This window comes from Urtica dioica, chromosome 5 (assembly GCF_054948205.1).
Source record: "Urtica dioica subsp. dioica isolate 48M chromosome 5, U.dioica_male_clone48M_v1_H2, whole genome shotgun sequence".
Taxonomy (NCBI): domain Eukaryota; kingdom Viridiplantae; phylum Streptophyta; class Magnoliopsida; order Rosales; family Urticaceae; genus Urtica; species Urtica dioica.
Window position 1 is genome coordinate 6269614 of NC_142760.1, and position 6457 is coordinate 6276070.

At 34.8% G+C, this 6457-nt stretch overlaps 1 long non-coding RNA gene across 1 annotated transcript; it reads left to right on the forward strand.

The window, feature by feature from the left end:
• The first annotated feature begins 5179 nt into the window (after positions 1-5179).
• Positions 5180-6457, forward strand: LOC149395016 (uncharacterized). The gene is made up of 3 exons (XR_016297005.1): positions 5180-5297; positions 5405-5457; positions 6413-6457. It is a non-coding gene; the product is annotated as an uncharacterized LOC149395016 (long non-coding RNA).

Below are 6457 nucleotides of genomic sequence, written 5' to 3' on the forward strand. Positions count from 1 at the left end.
TTTTGGCAAGTATCTTGATACATTTATGCACAAAATATTCTCTCTTTCTTTGGGTATGTTGGGCGCCTAAAACAATTCTAGAAAGGCCTTCTAGAAGCTTTTCATTTGTTCATGACAACATGAAAAAGGTTCATTAAGAATTTTCAATAAAATTCTTATGAAATGAAATTAATCCTCAAGTCCCAATTAATATAATTTGGCCGAGTGAGGTTAAGTCATCAAATGACATTGTCAAAAAATTTATTGACATTCATTTCATCCTATGTCTCAAAAGACAAAAATACCCTTTTGACATTTTTCGTTCTTGTTTTGACTTAGCTTCCAGTTTAACTATTCCTACTCGATGTGATTCGTGACACTGACCTCATGGATCCAAATGAACAAAGCTTGAGCTAAATACTTGGACTCAAAAGTTCACAACCCTTTTACAAGTTTAGGTTAATGTCAACTGACTCCGCTAAAGAGTTGACACTGAAAATCTCTCAGTTCAAATGAATTTATTTTCTACTAAAAAATTCAACCTAATTGTAATGAGCGGATCCACAGAATATTATCAGTGTTTACCCTTCATGAATATCATCGCTTGTGAATAAGTTAGAAACAATGTATTGACGAGGAGCTAACAAGTCACATTATTTTATCCAAAAGAGTCAGGACTCAATTTGGACACTGGCCAGTTCATTTATTCACACTCCAAGGAACAAAGCATAAGGTGATATACATTGCATTTCAGCAATCTTGTACATGAATTCCATATCTATGAGAACTTCACAAAGTTACTCATGACATTCTCACAACTTAGTACTTCACCAGTAAGCCTTGTTCGGAATCACATAGTGAGTCCGGACTCTGACTTTCTCAAATGAGAATACATAAGATGTGAAATGACATGTCTCATTTTAGGATCAAGGTAAGCACGATGCAATTCATGTGTAGTGACTTCGAGACGTAAGAGGTTAAATGGTTTGTTCTTATCTTGTCTCTAGAAGTGCACTGGTCAATTCAGTACATTCGGAAGATACCTAGAAGAACTATAGAGTCTCCAACTCTCAATGCCTCATAACCAGACATCATAGATTCTTCTAACAATCATACTAAGGTCAATAGTCCTTTGACCCTTAGATTGCGAATATATCGTTTTAAGCAAACTACGAAGAGTCTGTTCATGCAAATCTACATTTGTCTCTTCGTAAGTTGTTAAGTTTGTTTATGGACTAAAAGACTAAGGTTTTATCATAAAGCTTCAGACAATGAAGATTGAATGAACGTTTCAACTTTTATTAATAAAAAAGCAGTTACAAGCAAGAGTCTTCGTAAGACTATATGACATCAAATGTACATAAATACACACTACAACTCTTCTTGTGGGCACCATTGAAAACAATTAAATCGTAGATACTGATCTGACGGATGAGAGAAAAAATATGATCCACTTGTTGAGATCTAATGGCTGAGTTTTATTTTGATTGCTTGCGCTCTACAGTTTTGTGTGTTAGTTCTATTTAGGAAATTTAATCCACTAGTGTGAATACAATAAAAAGAAATAATATCTTTTAGAATATTCTGAAATATTCTGTAAATATACATTTTAAAGTGCCATAAACAGAGGGCTGATGAGAAACAAAATTGAACCTAGCCATACAGCTAAAAATGCCCACACACTCTCCTTTGTGGCCGTGTGCTTTCTTCTACTTCCTCCCCTCGGAATTGCTTCAATTCCATTCTTAGAAATAAGAGAGAAAGATCGGAAAAACCCCGTTTCCAGATCTAGTGAGATATAACGAAGCCCACTCTTTTGTCTTATCTTACCGGAGATTACGTTTCGAAAGACTTTGGTGTCATCACATCGAGTCCTTGAAGGACCAGTTCCAGATCTGATCGTGTGGAGGCTTGTACGTTCAAGACGAAGACAAGACGAAGACGGATTGTGAAAGCTTTCAGTTCGTGAGCCTAAAACTGTAAGTTTTCGTAAACTCGTCTTTTATATGATATGGTTGCTTGATGAAATTTCTTATGATTAATTAATTAAGTAATCTATATCTTATTTAATAACCATGTTGATAATTAGCTCTTGTTTCCGCATTTAATTGGTTATTTAAGGTGCATTAATCACCAACATATATATCATATTATAGAAGATATTATTTAGCTTTGCTATAATATATATATATATATATATATATATATATATATATATATATATATATTGATAATATGATATGTTGGATAATCTTAGTTATAGATGCGTAGGTTTCTTTTGCTTTTATATAGAATATATATATATATAATATATATGATAGGTCTTAGAATATATATATATATATATATATATATATAGATATATATATATATATGTGGGGTATGCATAGGTTCCTTTTAGCTTTTATTCCGTAGGTTTTACTTATATATATGTATGTATGTTTATATTAGGGTTTTTTCAACTCTATCTCTTTCTTTTTCAACCAAAAAAAAAAAAAAAAAACCATAGCCACCCAATACCCAAAAATCTATTATCTTTCAGACTCTAAAGCTTTTAGAAATCGAGTTTCTCTCTTCAATAATCAAGGTATTCTCTTTAGGTTGTTCTTCTTTGATTTCTAGGATTTTGTCTTTTAAAAATCGTTTCTTAAAACGCTTACCGTAGTTTCAAAACTCGTTTTTTTAATCGATTCTTTTTGGAAAAGCTAGATTTAAATGTCTTCATGCCCATGGATTTTGGTGGGAGTTGGAGTAAGAGGCTGCCACTTATTGAATTCTCATACAACAATAGCTAACAAGCTTCAATCGGCGTTACACCGTATGACGCTCTCTATGGGAGAAAGTGCCGATCTCCAATTCACTGGTTTGAAGCGGGAGGAAATAATCTCGAGAAGACAGATTTTATTCGAGACACCACATAAGCTATCAAGAAATTCGTGATCGAATGGGAACTGTCGCCGACAGAAAAGCTACGCCGATAAGAGAAGGCGACCACTAGAATTTCAAGTAGAAGATTTTGTGTTCTTGAAGGTAGCGCCTCTCAAGAGTGTGATGAGATTCGGCAAGAAGGAAAAATTGAGCCCGAGGTACATTGGTCCTTTCGAGATCATAGAAAGAATCGGAAAGGTAGCCTACCGTCTAGCTCTCAATCCCAAGTTAGCATCGGTGCACAACGTGTTTCACGTCTCGATGCTCAAAAAGTACTTACCCGACTCAACGCATGACTTAATCCAAGAGCCCATCGAAGTTCACGAAGACTTGACGTATGAAGAGAAACCTGTCCGAATTCTCGATCGCGAAGAGAAAGTTTTGAGGAACAAGGTCATTCCTTTGGTAAAAGTGCTATGGCGGAATCACAAGATAGAAGAAGCTATTTAGTAGCTGGAAGAAGACATGAAAACATGACATCCCGAACTTTTCAGAGAATTTTAATATGTCAAAGTAAGAGTTATTTTTTATTTCTCGACTTCATGTTAATTTTCGGGACGAAAATTCCAATAGGTATGGGAGATTGTCAAACCCCAAAATAATTATTAGTTATTAGAAGTTCTTTTTATTTTATTTTTTGGGTTTTAAATTCAAAATATTAAGATATATATGTTGGAAATTGAGTAAAATTAAATAGATGTTTTAATCAGCTCAATTTAATTTGTTCACTAAAAGACAAAATAGTGTGTTGTTGATTGAGAAAGTGAGTTTGTTTGTGGAAAAGAGTCCCACATGGAACAAAATACTAAGGTGAATGAGAAAGTGACGATCTGGACGAAGTGACGAAGTCATTTCAGCTCGACCGGGCGAGGTCGACTGGACGAAGTGACGAAGACATTTCAGCTCGACTGGGCGAGGTCGACTGGACGAAGTGACGAAGTCATTTCAGCTCGATTGGGCGAGGTCGACTGGACGAAGTGACGAAGTCATTCCAGGCGAGCTCGACCTCCAGGCGAGATCGACCTCCAGGCGAAACGGCATGATTCGCGAGCTTCTCGCGGCGATTCTCGCCAACGGTCGCGTCTCCTCATTTAGTAGTTATTTTTAGTTACCGTTCGAACTAACGGTCACGTCGCTTCGAAACGAGCTATCGTTTGGCCAATGGTCGTGTCGTTTGCGACTATAACCGTAGTTCGACCGAAACAATGCGTCTGTTCGTCGAACCTCTTCGCGAACAGGTACGATTGCTTATATAATCCGACTTCGGATTCAGTAATCAACACAGGTTTTCGAACCAACTTTCTCTCTTCCCGAAACACTTATCCAGAAACACAGTTCTTGCTTATTTTCGGATTTTCACTCTGTCTTGGTGCAGTCCAAACTAGGCTTGTCGTATCCTGCGGTATTCTTGTACAAAAAACCTTAAGACACTTTGGGGTACTCGAAATACTATAAGGAAAGCGTTCATATGCGTGATTCAAGCCTCGAAGTCTTCAATTTCGAAGAATTATCTAACAATATATATATATATATATATATATATATATATATTATAAACCATAAATTATAATCTTATTTTAAAATAAATGTATATATATACATGTTTGTAAATAAATATATGTATAAGTAAATATATATATATATATGTATTATATAAATATATGTATAAGTAAATATATATATATATATATACCTTGAATAATAACATGTACGTGTGATATAAAGTGATATAAATGCATGTGACTATATATATATATATATTATGATAATATGATATGTTGGATAATCTCACTTATAGAAACGTAGGTTTCTTTTGTTTTTATATAGAATATATATATATATATATATATATATATATATATATATATGTATATAATATATATGATATATATATGGTATGCGTAGGTTCTTTTTAGCTTTTATTCCGTAAGTTTTACTATGTATGTTTAGATCAATTAGGGTTTTGTCAACCAACTCTCTTATTTTTCCCTTTTATCTCTTTTTCCTTTAACAAAATAAAATAAAAACCTTAGCAACCCAATACCCAAAGCCATGTTTGGTTACCCTCTTGAAAAGAGTTTTTGACTTTCCAAATTAAAAAATTAGAAAACATAAAGGCAAAAGCTGTTTGGTAGGTATTTGACGTTTGTTTTTTAAAAAAATTTTGGAGTTGTTTTTTAAATGTAACAAAGAAACCAAAAAAGTGATTAAAGCTGTTTTTTACTTTTCAACTCTCTTTTCTATTTCTCTCCCTCTTTTGCTCGACATTTCTCTTCTTCCTCAGCATCAACAAAAAGAAAACAAAACAAAGAATGGTCTCAAACAACCGTCTTCCCAGCAGAGAGAGAGAGACGGCGGGAGTGAAGAGCAAGGAAGCTCGTGGTTGTTCGGTGAGTCTCCGTCGTCTTTCCTTTTATTCTCTTCTTCTTCGTCCGCCTATTTTCTTTTTCTTCATGGTCTCGGTCTGAGCTCGTATTTGGATTTGGTTTTCGTGAAGGGTTCTGGCCGTGGTTTTGAGGACAAGGGAAAGCTACTCTGAGTTTGAACAAGGTAAATGGCAACAAATCTCTCTCTCTCTCTGTTCAGCCCAAAAATCAGGGTTTTCATTTGGGGCTTTTATTCTTGTTTGTGAATTCTCTGAATATCCATGGATTATGGTTCGTTTGTGATTGAGTTTGGTTGAATTTGGGTGCTAGAATTGATTTCAAGGTCTTGCTCAATATTTGGTTTGATTTTGAGTTTCATAGCCATACAAAACCGACGTCGTCAGCTTTAGGTAGTCTGATATTATTTTTTCTATCATTTTTATTGGATAATAGACTTCATGAGGTTTCTAAAATGTATAAGAACGTGTAAATTGGGTTAGAATTGAGGGAGATATGAATTTTTGAAAATGGTAATTTAGAGCAGTGACATTCCAGAAATCCGAGCTTGCCAGTGAGCGTTGGACTCCAGTCCACACGGTATGCATATATTTGATGTCCATTTATGGGAAGAAAAAATGTGTGATGTCTTATGTTTGTTATCATGGTTTGGCTGCTCTTGTTTTGTGGGAAATTCCTTCGGTGATACATTAGGTTCGGAGGTCGGTCGAGTAGTAGTTTGGATACTGATTAGTCGGCTTGAGCTGCAAAGGGCAAGTAGTTTATGGAGTGTGACAGAGCGGTTCCTAATTGAGTGACTGTGTTTATTTTTTTAATGTTTATGGCCATTATACGTAACCTCTGATTCGCAGTTCAAAATCTTGACGAAGGTTGAGATTTGTCAAGATATTTGTCCAAAGAATACATCATACGATATCACATAGGAAAAATATTTCTTGAAAACTAAGCATATGTCAATTTAATTTATATCTTGACAGTAGTGCATTGACTTACTATACGGTCAAATTTGGGGTACACGAAAAAAAACACAAATCAAAGAAAAAAATTTGAATTTGCAAGTGATCACACAATAACAGTATAATGGTTAATTAACATAGTTTTGTATACTCTGTTTTGCACAGAAATATCCCGAGTCGAAAAGGTTCAAGAAAAAGGGATTGGCGCAC